Here is a 15220-nt window from a genome sequence, read left to right as displayed (position 1 = left end):
GCATCCCTTCATGTCCATTGTTGATTCCCACTAACTTGGGCAACTCCAGGAGGACAATGCGACACCTCACATGTCCAGAACTGCTGCAGAGTGGCTCCAGGAACACTCTTCTGAGTTTAAACACTTCCGCTGGCCACCAAACTCCCCAGACATGATCGTGCTGTTCAGAAGAGATCTCCAACCCGTCGTACTCTTACGGATTTATGGACTGGCCTGCAGGATTCGTGCTGGTAATTCTATCCAGCACCACTTCAGACATTAGTCGAGTCCATGCCATGTCGTGTTGGGGCACTCTTGCGTGCTCGCGGGGCCCTGCACGATATTAGGCTGGTGTATCAGTTTCTTTAGCTCTTCAGTGTATATCTTTATTCTGCAATTGGAGCTCATCCACATTAAAAAATCTATTCATCTGTCTTATTGTTGTCCAGAATCAAATTGCTGTTTCCCTGGTGGTCTCCTTGTGCTCTCCTTGTACACTGAAGCTGTGGTTTGATACACTGCCGGAAGAAAATAGTAAACCGGGAAAGACGACGTCGATTTCGATCCGATGATGGCATATGCCGACTGGGAGGCAATAGACGTACTGACAATGGTTTCAACGTAATCCGCCAACAGACAGAGTAGTGGCATAGCTGCCAGAGTGTCAGCTGTGTCTGCCTTTTAATAGGGAATTATCACAGCCAGAAGGCTCAATGTGGTGCAAGCGTGTGAAGCAAGCAAGCAACCTTGGCGCGGAGATGATAGTCCTTTCGGAGAATTGCCATACAAGTTCGTCGCGCTGCGTCATTTGTGCAACGATGCTGGTATCAGTAAACATTCTCACACCCGTAGACGAGGTTCTGGACAAACACGCAGCGCAGACGCCCGCCAGGATCGTCGTATTGCAAGGGCAGCAGTGGCCGATCGTACACAGCACAGAAAAGAGAGCTTGTGAGCACAGAAGTGTCAACCAGTTATTAGCAGCGGGACGACTGGCATACACACACACATACTTCTAGCCCGTCTTCCCCTCGCGACGCAGTATGGACATGTACGGGTCGACTGATGCCGTCAGAAGATGGAGTAGGCAATGACATACAGTGGCCTTCAGCGATGAAAGCAGATTCCGTCTGCATGCAAGTGACGGTCGCTTGCACGTACGATGTAGGCTTGGTGAGCTCTGTCTTGTAAAGTACGACCAAGAAACACTAGTCCCATCTCAGGCCTTATAGTCTGGGATAATTCTATTTCATCTTTGGTGTTTCTGGAGGGGATGCTAACCATCACTCGGTACGTGCAGAATGTTAGACCCATTCTCTTGCCGTTCTTGCAGTAGGATGTGATGTGTTGTTCCAACAGGATAATGCCCACCCACACAATGTCCATGAAACTTAACGTGCTCTCCAAGACGTGCGGCAAATTGCCTGACCAGTACGATCTTCGTACTTGTCTCCAATCGAGCAATCGAGCACATGTGGGATACAATGGGACGAGAAGTGACTCGTGTGACTCATCAGCCAACAACTCTTACAGTACTACGCGAATAGGTCTAGCACACGTGGCACAACGTTTCCCAGGACATTCCATCCGTACGATCGAGTGGATCCCAGAGTCAACGCCTGCACTGCCGCCCATGAATGGCACACCACATACTAGCATCGGAGTATCAGCATGACTCGGTACTTGGTACCTCAGAAATTTTGTGCCACTGATCTGTAAATGTAATCATTTCATGTGCTCCATATGCACTGTTGCAACAACAAATCTAGAGTGAATTGTAAAATTCTAAAAGTGTGCACTTTTTCCTTTCGGCAGTGTAACTGGTATTCACACATTCAAATTTTGTTATGGTATCGAAATCCAGTGTTATATCTAGGACCGCAAGGTAATAGTCGTCTACACATAGCTACAGCAATATCCCTGGTAGTTGCTCAATCAGAACATCTATTTTAGCGTCAGCCAATTCCACTTTATATTCACAGGATTTTTACATTTCCTCGAAAATGGTTTCCAGTGCTTCCTTACCGATTTTTTCCATTATTCCTCTTGCTTGTTGCAGAAATGTTAGATTCAACTTGTCGATGTGTTTCACAGAGATGAGTTAGGCAAATTTGCTTAGTAGATCACTGTTAAATAATACATGTCTTCTTATTTAATACTAAAGACCTTTCCTTACCTAATTGCTCTTGATAGTCCATCTGATCACAGATTTTAAATACCTTAGTATTATCACGAAGCGGTTCTCTGGTTTGTTTAAATACATTTAAATTGTTCTTGTTAAGGAGCGTACCGTTTTCGACATAATTTATGTTACCAATGTCAGTAGCAAGATTGACCAGTTTCTCCAATAATAGCCACAACCCAAAGCGTTTATTGGTTGGATTCGATTCTTCCCTAATAGTTGAGCGATGTTGTAGGCACAGACCGTCAGGGAGTGTTTGCATGCACAATGAACAGTTCGTTCAGGAACTGTGATGCTAGCGCCGGCGTGGTGTGGTAGTGGAGTGCCTATCACCGCTAGAAGGCAAAGACATCGTTTTAACATTGTTGCTCAGCCAACTAGCACGAAATATTTGTAAATTATACACGCAAACCATCGTCGTGAATCACCCTACCTATTACTGAAAATAAGATCAAAATAGCTATCGTAATTCCTAAGATGTTTGATGGATTATGAGAGCAATTCAAATTTGTATCGGGAAGAAATATTGTTTTATGTGATATAATTAAAAATTAAAAATATTTGAATTTCATGTTTAACTTGTACAGTGAATTGGTTTTGTCAAATTTCATTGTTCTAGGTCAATGGACAGTACTTCACAGGTATTGGTGAGTGGGTTTGCGAGTATCAGAAAATGACCAATTATTTTAATTGCGTTGACTTGGAAGCTTAAATATTTTACACCACCACGAGACAGTAGACCTTAGTATGTGACACAAATTTCTACCAGCTCCTGAGAAAGAGTCTTAACATTTTGACAGACAGACAGGCAACAAAGTGATTCACTAAGCGTTCTCTTTGTGCGGGATGAGGTGCGTAATCCTAAGAACGTAGGTGTATGTTGCTAAAACTACACCAAACAAAAATACCTTTGGTTTACCGAGCGAAGTGGCGCAGTGGTTAACACACAGTACTCGAATTCGGGAGGACGACGGTTCAAACCCGCCTCCGACCATCCTGATTTAGGTTTCCCATGATTTTCCCACATCACTTCAGGCAAATGCCGGGATGGTTCCTTTCAAGGGGCACTCCCGATTTCCTTCCCCATCCTTCCCTAAGCCGATGGGACCAGTGACGTCGCTATCTGGTCCACTCCCCAAATCAACCACCAAACTAGCGTTTACAGTAAACACTTTTTGCCATTCGTAGAAGATAGCACAATAATCGCCAAAATTCAACTTTTCCGTTTTTCACAAATGAGAACGCACTTATTTGATTCTACATTACATTTGCGATAAAAATTTAATCTTTTTTATTCATAGTAAATGATATTTTTGTTATAAATTAGTTTAGTTTTGCATATTTTATTGTATAGCAGAACTTTTACTTTGGGTATTTCGATGTCTCGTTGATAAACTACACTTAGTATGTGCCAGGAACAACGACACAGATGTAGTAATTTTCTTTCACATCGGGGTGCCTCATTCCAGAATCCCTTTGCCTTCATCTTCGAGATGCTTGATTTCGGTGAGTCTGATTGCCTCTCACCGTTGTTATAATTCATAACAAATGTTCAAAATGACTCCCCTTCATTTCGATACTTTTATTAATCCGTGCATGGAATTAACGTACACAACATGAAAGCATCTGCTGTAATGTTTGCGTAGGCATTTGTGATACATTCTGTCATGTTCTGTAGAGCAGTCAGTACTTCTTCACTCTCTTTTTCTTTAAGATAACCCCACAAGAAAAAATCCGGCGACCTAAGGTCGAGTGATCAGGCAGGTCAATATACTGTACGACCTCTACCGATCCAGTGAACATTGAAATCGCGACTCACCCTGTATAACCTCTTGATGTGTCTAGACGCTAAAGAAAATTTTATTAGGTCATATCGCTGTGATTTAATGCTTCTTGAGCTGTTGCCGAAGTGCTGTGTCTGACAACCATAATGTTAAAACCATATGTTCTGTTGCACTGCGAGGGGTACATCTTGCAATAATTTACAATTTCTTCCTATGTTCAATGTGCCTTCCAAAAATAAGTGCACAATTAGTTTGTCACCTATGACACCGCAACAAATGTGAACAGACCTAGGACGCTGATGATCAACTTCACATGCCCGGTGCACGTTTTCCACGATCCAATAATACTTGTTATGATGGTTAACATAACTATGATTCCTAAGAGTTGACTCGCTGGAGAACATTATTTGGCAAAAGAATTACAGGTCGCACAACCACATTTGATTCTGAAAATCATTCCCATGAAGTTCTTGATACACGGAGATATGGTAGGGATGCTGTTAGCTACCTTCTGTGACAGCCCAAACGCCAATGTCAACGCTTTCTGACTGGTGAGATGTTTCTCGGGTGCTCGCATGTGTTGTATGAGCCATTGCAGCTAATACTGCAATTTCATTGTTGCTGTTCCCCCTAACAGTTCTTCTACGAGTTTTTCTTGGGTAGTATATCTTTTACAGCAAGGTAAATAGTAGTACCCGATCCTGGCCTATCAGCAAAACGTTCGGCATAAAGAACAACAGCAGCTTCCAGTTTCTTGCAGGCTCGCCATAAATTGACATAACCTCGATTTGCTCTTCTGAAGATAAAACAACCATTACTTGAAATGTGCTTTCAAGTTCCCGAGAGGAGTGGTGCCCATTATTATAAACGGTTTTCCTTACAATGGTTGTGCGTTGTAATCCGCCGGAAGTCGCATAGTGGCCGGCATGAGAATTACGGAGAGTGGGCGGAAGAACACACGCTGTTGGTGAAATTCGAAGGGACTCACTAAAATCAACCATCGCAATCATCTGGGGCTCACAGGCGTCAACCCCGAAAGAGTTTGTTTAGAGCAGAAAAGTTTGCATTTTTATTGCAAATGTAACGTAGAATAAAATGAATCGGTTCTTATTTGCAAAAACTGGAAAAATTAATTTTTAAGTTACAGTGCCACGTATCACGAATGTCAAAAATATTTCGGTTAAATCCAAAGCATTTTTTTGGTGCAGAATCCGAAAATTTGGGTGGTCATATTTGAAAATAAAAAGTTGTTGAACACCCCTCCCCCCTCCCTCTCCCGTGGGGAAGGGGTGATAGGAGGTGCCTAGTTTTAGGACAGACAGATGTCCCCTTTGAAAATATTAAGTTTTCATCTAGAACATTTTTTTCCGTACGTTTCGTATTTTCGAGCTATTTAATTTTTCCAAGTTAAAAGAACTATCTTGTGTATATGCAAGTAGATCAAGCAATATTTAGTATTCAGTACGTAGTAAATTTTTATGATGTCCTTTGTGTCTTGTTTCCTGACTACAGGCACACTGTTTATTAAGGTAAACATCACGATAAAGATGTCACGACCGGTGTTTCATTCCACTTACCTTCTGCATATGACGTCGGTTCGCTCGTAAATATCGTTGGTATTTCTCTTCCCAATACCTGTGGTCGTACTTTGTAATAAAATTGCTACATCAGCACTAGCACTGGGCATAGACATTAGCCGCAATTTAAAGGCAAACTGATATACTGTATGAATAAACACAATGTGACAAATTTCTTGCAGCGGTCGTGTTAATGAGGCTGTTTGTTCACATTTCAATAGATGATACCTTTTATTAAACGTTAACGCTTTGTGTAATTTGGTGAAATTTTCTGGAACGCTAGATCTTTACTGATGTTAACTAAACAGTCGCTGAACACTTTTAAAGTCACTTTCCAGTAGATTTACAGTCTATTTCGGAACTAATTCCGCTGTTTGAATCCATAATACTAGCGATGTTGAAGAGACAATACGTAATCAACGACAAATTATCATTGATTACGTATTGCTTTCTGCAATAAATATCATCCTTACACGTTATTTACGCCGCACCCCGAGTAAGCAAACAAAAAACTGACACTAACGATTGTTTCTTGCTCTTGCTTGATTCTAAGCAGATGTAATTACCAAATTTCAGCGTATTTTATTGCAAGCACTGATAAAAGTGATCACTCCATAACCTTTTTCCCTTCAACTAACTTGCTTCGTCCTACAACCCTAAGCTGCTTGCATTACGAACTCTAGAGACATAGGGGAGAGGAGTATCGATACTTTTAGCTGTCTAATTGCAAATAATGCAAAAACTACATTTTTCTCTGTCAATAGAGCCGACTTTTCCACTGTTGAAACAGTTATCAATAATAAACTTATTTATCTGTTTATGTTCTTACTTATGCTTAGTGTACATCTTTCTAGGTTTTCTAAAAGCGATTTAAGATTTTTTTTTCAGATTATTCGCTTCTCTCATGAGAGAACAACTGTAGGAAAAAAATGTCAAGTTCTCTAACAATAAAATGAAGACCAAGGAGACACGAAAGCACGAAAAATTATTAGTGTACCACAAAATGGATCGATCGTGTCAGAGTCTCAAAGGTAAAGCAGATGGCAGACTGCGGTTCATTGGCAGAACACTAGGTAAGTTCTGCCAGTGTGCAAAGGAGACAGCATACAAAATAGTGGTGCAACCCATTCCAGGATACTGCTGGAGCGTGTGGTACCTGTATCAAAATAGGGCTAACACGGGATATTGAAAAGATAAGAAGTAGGACAGCACGAATGGTCAAGGTCTGTTCGACCACTGGGAGAGTGTCATGAATATGCTGTCAGAACTGAACTGTTAGAATCCTGAGGAGAGGCGTGAACTAGTCTCCGAAAATCTACTCAGAAAGTTTGTAGAATCAACTTTAGGTGGTGAATCTATAAATATAAAAGATGTTTGTTTTATCGTGAGATAACTAAATATTTCGAAACGATGCATCGTACGAAAAAAATGTTCTGGGTGAAAAGTCAATATTAGTAAAGAGGACATATGTCTGTGCTTTAACTGGCCATCTCCTAACAACGCACCTTACGTGTGTGGGGCTAACTCCGTGTTTTCTAATAGGAAGCCCTTATCTTTATTGCATATTCGGATTCTTACGGTTTACTCATTCGTGGCAGAAGGCGCTGAAATCGACAAAGCTCAACAAGTTTGCCACTCTATGCAACTAAGAACTGACGCATTTGATTCTACATTTTATTTACAACGGAAATGTAAACCATCGTGTTCTAACGGTTGATAGTGATATTCAGACGTTGAGTGTTACAAATCTGATTTTACAGTTGAGATAATATGGCTAGAGATTGAAATTTCTGACAAACAAGTTACTGTGCTTGATTTCAGTGGCCGCTCTCAGGGTGACTGATTTCGGCGTGTGCTTCCTTCCAACCTCCGATACTCTCAAGGGGACTCAACGGTAGCAGCCATCCTGATGGGAACAGATAACTATCGCATCCAAGTCGTTGTACCTGGATCACGCTAAACTTAGTTTCTAAGCAGACACTGAAACGCCTAACCTACTAATGTAGGTTGACTCTTACAAAGAAGAAGACAGCAAAAAGCCACTATTAATACTGCTATTTATATAAGTAAATAGCGCCGTAACCGGTTTCGAAATGACAAGTTCATCATCAGATGGCTATTCACGAGATTTACAAGATGCACTTTACACAATAGTCGGTTTTCGATTTTTATTCTTCCATTGTGGCAAAATATTCTTGGTGTGTTGGTGCCCTACGATAGAAAACAATTTTAGAAGCGCTCTATGTGAACATAACTAACCTCCAAATGATGAAATGCAGAGTAAACAAATATGTGAGGTTAAGTGGTTATGGTACTTTCATCGAAAATTCCGCGCAATTTTGTTGCGAAGTCGCAGGATTGTATTTTTGAAATATTTTAAAATATATGCAGCACTTATATGATTTTCACGTCACCATATTGTGCACACACACACACACACACACACACACACACACACACACACACACACACACACACACACACACACACCAAACAGTATTTGCCACATGTGAAGCTGCGACAAAGATTGCAGTTTTACAAATACAACAGTGCCAGAGATGTTCTCTGTCAGAGATATTACAATATACAGATTGCTTTGATTTCACGGTGTGACTGTTTTTAAAGAATAGACATAACATAATGAAAATTAAAACACAGAGATAAACCTTACATTATGAGCATATACTATTACAGATGAAGTTGGCAGATGTAGTAACCAGCTTGTGTGAATGCTACACACATGGTATTATGTAAATACTGTGCTATATACAGTGAGCAACACAGAGGTGAGATAAAATGAATAATATGGCAGTAACAATTATCTTAACATCATATGGTGCACTGAAATTTTGAATCAAATATAGTTGCAATAAAGTGTGACTAAGCAGTTGGCCATATTTTGGTGTAACGCAGTGCCAAAGAAGTTCTCGTATTACAATATATACATTGCTTTAATTTGACAGTAAATTTTTTTGTATTACAATATATACATTGCTTTAATTTGACAGTGAAATATTTTTTTCCAGATTATCAAGGCAACATTACGAGTATTTATATTACAAAGAATAAGCGTTACATTGTGAGCACACCATATTCAGTGAGCATTAATTACAAATAAATTGGGAAAACGTGGTGGCCTGTTTGTATGAATGCTACTTATATGGTATTGTGTAAATACAATGCCATAAACAGGCAACAACATATACATGAGATACATGAATAATGTGACAGTAGGAATTATATTAATGTAGTGTGGCACACCTCCTTTTTTTTTTAAAAAATTTTAAAGTTGCAGTAATGTGTGACTGAGCAGGCAGCCATATTGTGATGTAATACTTCGTTTGGATTATCGGTTGCATGTTGTTGTTAAAAGGAGTAGTGTTTATTTATGTTTTAAACTGGATAATAGATGAGTGAAATTTTGTAGAAAGGTTGCATTGGCTAGCTCTGCCTGTTCATTGAGAATATGATGTGGTGATTTGCTTTTAAGTGTATATATTTCTATCTCTTCAAGCAGATTCATTAGGCTACCTTTCTCAGAATGATGCAATATTTGGATATGGTTTTCAATGTTTTTTACTTTATATTTACTGAGAACTGTGTGACTGAAAATGTAGATTTTGAAGGATTATTCAAACGTATGGCATCTAAACGTTCTTTGAATCGTATCACAAAGTTTCTTCCAGTCTGTCCAATATAGAAGGAGGGGCAATTTTAGCGTCTGAGTTTATATATACCTGATTTTTTGTATGGGTGATTGTTATTCTTTATGTTATGAATGGTTTGTGTGTAAGCTTATATTTATGTTTGTGGTTTTGAAAAGATTACTTATTTTATGGGATATGCTCCCTAGAAAAGGATGTGAGACATATTTTCTGCTGCTTTCTTTTGCGTTGACTGCATAGGTGTCTGGTGTGGGGCTTTGTTGTTCGCTGTTTTTTGGATTTTTTGTGATAATTTATCAATCATGTGAGCGTTATATCCATTGTTTAGATCTATGGCTTTGATGATGTTGGTTTCTTTATGTTGTTCACCTGGTTCCAGTGGAATTTTATGCAGGCGATTAAGCGTGGACCTGAAGTGTGCTATCTTATGTTGGTTTGGATGGCAAGATGAGCTGATGATGCACACATCTGTGGCTGTTTGCTTTCTGTAGATTTCAAAGCGATGTTTCTGGTTTTTGCTGCAAATTTTTAAATCTAAGAAATTGATGCTGTTATTGGATTCATGAGCAACAGTGAATTTGAAGTTATTGTGCATGCTCCTCAGCTTGGTAGCTAATGTGTCAGTTTCTTCATTAGTGCCATCAAAAACAATAATTGTATCATCTACATGCCTTTTATAGTAGATGATTTTGCTGTTGATGTGATTGTTAGTTTTGAAAAATGTGTGCTCTAAGTCGTTAATGTAAATGTCTCCTAACTTCCCAGCTAGGCTGATACCCATTGCCATCCCATCATTCTGTTTGTAAATTTTGTTATTAAAACTGAAGTAATTGCATGACAGCACCAATGTGAGTAACTCAATGAGCTCAGATTTTTCTGCCATACTCAGTTTATTGTGTTCAAGCAGATTGTTCTTGACTATATTTTTGGTGTCCTGTTTAGGGATGTTAGTATTGAGATTTACAATGTCAGGCGATGCAAATCTGACTGTCAGTGGAATGTGCACATCCTTAATTTTGTCAATGAGTTCATACGTGTTCGTAATGGAGTAGTTGGTTTCAAAAGTATAATGCGTATTCAGAAGAGCTAGCAGTTTGTAATTTAATCTATATGAGGGGCTGTTCCTAGAGTTAACAATAGGTCTGATTGGACAATGCTGCTTATGTATCTTAGGCTGTGACCGAAGGCGAGAGGCAGTGGGGTTCATAGCAATGCAGCCACGCACTTAGCAGTTCACCACGCCTACCCAGAAGTGGGTGCTTAGGTAATGGCCAATTGAAGCACAGACAGATGTTCCCTTTAGTAACATTAATGTTTCACTTAAACTGGTCTTTCATACGATGCGTCATTTTCGAGAAATTCAGTTGTCTCCAATTAAAGCAAACTCCCTGTATTACGACACTCCTAACGTATTAGTGCCAGAGACATCGAGAGATTACACTAATTACATTCCGCACCGAGGCATTTAAGCAATCATATATTCTGCACTCTATATGTGAATGGAACGGGAAAATTCCCTAATAGCTGATACAGTGCGACGTACCCTCAGCTACGCACTTAGTGCTGTTTGCAGAGTATAGACGCAGAAGTAGATGTTGAGTGAGTACATGGAGACTATTGAGAATTAAATGCTCAGTTAAAGCTGGTGGAAATAGTTGTTTAGTTTTCTTAAAGATGAAAATGCCTATAGTTTGTCTGATGTCTAGCTACTGTCGTTCGTACTTATCTGGATGCATTTGAGTGCGCAGAGATCGCGTAGGGTTTTCACGGCCTGGCGTTCTGCGCATGCGCGAATTCGGTGCTGCCCACGAGCCTCTCCCCACGCAGTTCGATCGCGGCTGCCAAGACCGCCGGTCTACGCTAAACGGCTTCTTCGCTCGGTAGTGGCGGGAACCCGCCCAGCTCCTGACGAGTCGCAAGGCAGCGCTGGTTTCACTCGGCACCGCAGAAGTGATTGCACTCTGTACAGTCACGGCTGCACAACCACACTGGTGCTCCTGTTGAGGACCTAAGAACGCGAAGTGCTGCTCTGCTCGACAAGGCCTCTAATATGTCCCCCTATGGTCAACACTTGAACGGAATTGTATTGCAGGTACTGACGACACTCTTTCTTATCCTGCTGATGTGAATGACAAACGTATGGCTCAACTAAGTGAAGTTTGTGCCTGATGGCGAGGGTAGAAATGTTCTGTGTTCTTCGAGGTAACGAACTGGATTATCCACATACCAAGGACAAATGAAAAAACAGACATTAAATACAAAACCTGTAACAATCTCTGTTAGCTTCATTTATACAAAAACTGAGTAAACGAGTAAGGAACAACCAATCAGGAATTCTGCCGGATAAGTATTTTCTCAATGCAAATTTGTCGTTCCAGGCACCACTTACCTTGGTTGGACTGTATTTCCACATTATACAGTAAAGGCCCATTGCTTCTACAGTTGAAAATAAAGGTGTTTTGCTTGGAAGTAGAACAAACTAGATAAGTGCGTGTATTACTCGGGTTCCGAAGCTTCCGTTGAAACTTAGTTATGCATATACTTTAGTGGAAATCAGTATAAAGGCAGGGATCATTAGACAGTAATAGTACGACGTCTGCAGCATATTGCATCGTATTTATTTTAAAAGTAGTAGATACATGTAAGATAATATTACGTAGTACCTTTCATAACACGAGTAACAAACTAAGGCGTTTGCATTTCCTGAATTTCCTGTTGTATTATTGCATTGTTAGTACTTTGTCCAAACCCTGTCCATCCTAATTAACTTAAAAATTCTCTTTGGCAACCATTTTGTAAGGGTTTGTAGTTCTTGCAGTGAAACTGTCGCCTATCCGTCTCGTATCGCTCTTCTCAGCACACGTAACGGCCTCAGACTGCCTTCCATTGTGATGAACAGGTCGTGCAAGTACTGCCAAAATGTTTTTCCACGGAATTCATATCCGGGCTAAGTGCAGGCCGGGAAGGACATCGATATCTTTTTCTTCAAACAACCTTTTGGTTGTAGCAGAATCATGTGCAGATCCTTTATGTTCTTTTCTTTACGTCCTCATGCATTGTAATCAATTCTACCTCTAACGTCTGAATGCACGTGTTATGACAGTTCATTGTAGTGTTTCGCCAAGCAGTGCGTGATTTATCGTTAGCGCAGAAGGCTGCACAAACGATCACACTTCCACCACCAAAATTTCTACTCCTTCCTACCTGCTGCTCTGTTCTCAGATCACGCCAATAATGCTGAAATCCATCCGGTCTATCTAAATTAAATATCTTCTTGTGGGATCCTGCCCAGTCGTCTTCTGTAGGTTGCCTAGGAAATTGTTTTCTCGGATAGCTAGGCAACATTCAAGCAAATCTTCTTAATGGAGTTTATTACAGTAAATTGAACTGACAATACTTAACTCGGGCGTTTTACAATGATGTGTCGCAAGCAAACGGCGACATGCAAATAATCAATGTCCTTCGATATATACAATTTCTATGGAAGCAATTAATATTGATCACAAGTCAAGGCTCTTCTTGTAGTGCGGCTCTTCTAGTGCTTACAATGAAATGAATACCCCTAGCTGCGTACAGGCGTTGATGTAAGTCAACGGGGGCAGTTAAAAATGTGTGACCCGATTGGGACTAGAACCCGGGAGATCCTGCTTACATGGCAGACACTTTTTTTTTTTTTTTTTTTTTTTTTTTTTTTTTTTTTTTTTTTTTTTTTTTTTTTTTTGATAGTTGAATTCGTTCGCGGTGGTCGTCCGATGACACCCGTTCAGCCTCTTCGTTGATCCGTTCACACAGTTTTTTTTTTTATTACAGAGGGCAGCTAACTCTCTGACGGAACACGCTGAGCTACCACGCCGGCATCTCAGCCACGGAGGACACAGAGGATAGTGCGACTGCAGGGATTTATCTCTGGCACGCCTCCCGTGAGACCCACATTCTCAACTCGTTTTCCCGCACTATATACATAGTGCCCTTGCCCATTAAACTCATTACTCGCGGCGTGTTGCCGATTCGCGTAAGAGTTCGGACACTGTTTGTGTGTACGCACAGAAGAAGATGGTCAAATGGCCGGTGAGCCTTATATATATACAGGGTGAGTCACCTAACGTTACCGCTGGATATATTTCGTAAACCACATCAAATACTGACGAACCGATTCCACAGACCGAACGTGAGGAGAGGGGATAGTGTAATTGGTTAATACAAACCATACAAAAATGAACGGAAGTATGTTTTTCAACACAAACCTACATTTTTTTAATGGAACCCCGTTAGTTTTGTTAGCACATCTGAACATATAAACAAATACATAATCTGTGCCGTTTGTTGCATTGTAAAATGTTAATTACATCCGGAGATATTGTAACCTAAAGTTGACGCATATATATATATATATATATATATATATATATATACAGGGTGAGTCACCTAACGTTACCGCTGGATATATTTCGTAAACCACATCAAATACTGACGAATCGATTCCACAGACCGAACGTGAGGAGAGGGGCTAGTGTGATTGTTTAATACAAACCATACAAAAATGCACAGAAGCATGTTTTTTAATTAACACAAACCTAGGTTTTTTGAAATGGAACCACGTTAGTTTTGTTAGCACATCAGAATATATAAACAAATACGTAATCAGTGCCGTTTGCTGCATTGTAAAATGTTAATTACATCCGGAGATATTGTAACCTAAAGTTGACGCTTGAAACCTCTGACGTTCAGTTTGTGTTGTAACAAACACGGGCCACGGTCGGCGAGCCCTCCTGATCTTACACCTCTGGACTTCTTTCTGTGGGGTACGTTAAAGGAGAATGTGTACCGCGATGTGCCTACAACCCCAGAGGATATGAAACAACGTATTGTGGCGGCCCGCGGCGACATTACACGAGATGTACTGAGGCGTGTACGACATTCATTACGCCAGAGATTGCAATTGTGTGCAGCAAATGATGGCCACCACACTGAACATCTATTGGCCTGACATGTCGGGACACACTCTATTCCACTCCGTAATTGAAAACGGAAACCACGTGTGTACGTGTACCTCACCCCTCATGGTAATGTACATGTGCGGTGTGAAAAAGACCCATAAAAAGGTGTTAGCATGTGGACGTAATGTGCTGTTCCAGTCTCTTCTGTACCTAAGGTCCATCACCGTTCCCTTTGGATCCCAACGTAATTCGGAGCTCTCCGATACACACGATCGAACAGCGGAGGAGTGGTACTCAAGCGTCAACTTTAGGTTACAATATCTCCGGATGTAATTAACATTTTACAGCGCAACAAACGGCACTGATTACGTATGTGTTTATATGTTCAGATGTGCTAACAAAACTAACGGAGTTCCATTTAAAAAACGTAGGTTTGTGTTAAAAAACATACTTCCGTGCATTTTTTTATGGTTTGTATTAACCAATTACACTAGCCACTCTCCTCACGTTCGATCTGTGAAATCGGTTCGTCAGTATTTGATGTGGTTTACGAAATATGTCCAGCGGTAACGTTAGGTGACTCACCCTGTACATATATAGGGTGTTACAAAAAGGTACGGCCAAACTTTCAGGAAAAATTCCTCACAAACAAATAAAGAAAAGATGTTATGTGGACATGTGTCCGGAAACGCTTACTTTCCATTTCAGAGCTCATTTTATTACTTCTCTTATATATATATATATATATATATATATATATATATATATATATATATATATATATATATATATATATATATATATACACGAAGATGGTATCTGTTCTTTCGGACATGTCCAAAAGAACAGGTACCATCTTCATATACATCTTCTAGTGCTGCCACGGCTAGCCCGAGCGGCGCATATATTTTCTTCGTATAGGTGCCGTTGATCAGCAATGATCAACGACATGAGGATGCAGAAGGCAATGGAAACCACTGCATTAAAGACACATAACGTGTATACACAGGACATGCGGCCTGTAATTGAAGAAGTGTCATGATGATCTCTCCATTGGCAAATGATTCCGGAATAGTCCCCCCTTCGGATCTCCGGG

General features: G+C 40.4%; 1 protein-coding gene across 1 annotated transcript in view; it reads left to right on the top strand.

Moving 5' to 3' along the window:
• Positions 1 to 11031: 11031 nt before the first annotated feature.
• The window catches only part of LOC124619470 (ATP-binding cassette subfamily G member 4-like), a 390958-nt gene continuing 386769 nt past the window's right edge, over positions 11032 to 15220 (top strand). Inside the window, exon 1 of the mRNA XM_047145871.1 lies at positions 11032 to 11279. The gene's annotated coding sequence lies outside the window, so the exon portion shown is untranslated. The remainder of the gene's footprint in view (positions 11280 to 15220) is intronic.

The sequence above is a fragment of the Schistocerca americana genome, chromosome 6 (assembly GCF_021461395.2).
Source record: "Schistocerca americana isolate TAMUIC-IGC-003095 chromosome 6, iqSchAmer2.1, whole genome shotgun sequence".
In the NCBI taxonomy this organism is placed as follows: domain Eukaryota; kingdom Metazoa; phylum Arthropoda; class Insecta; order Orthoptera; family Acrididae; genus Schistocerca; species Schistocerca americana.
This window is presented reverse-complemented; position numbering and strand designations above follow the sequence as displayed.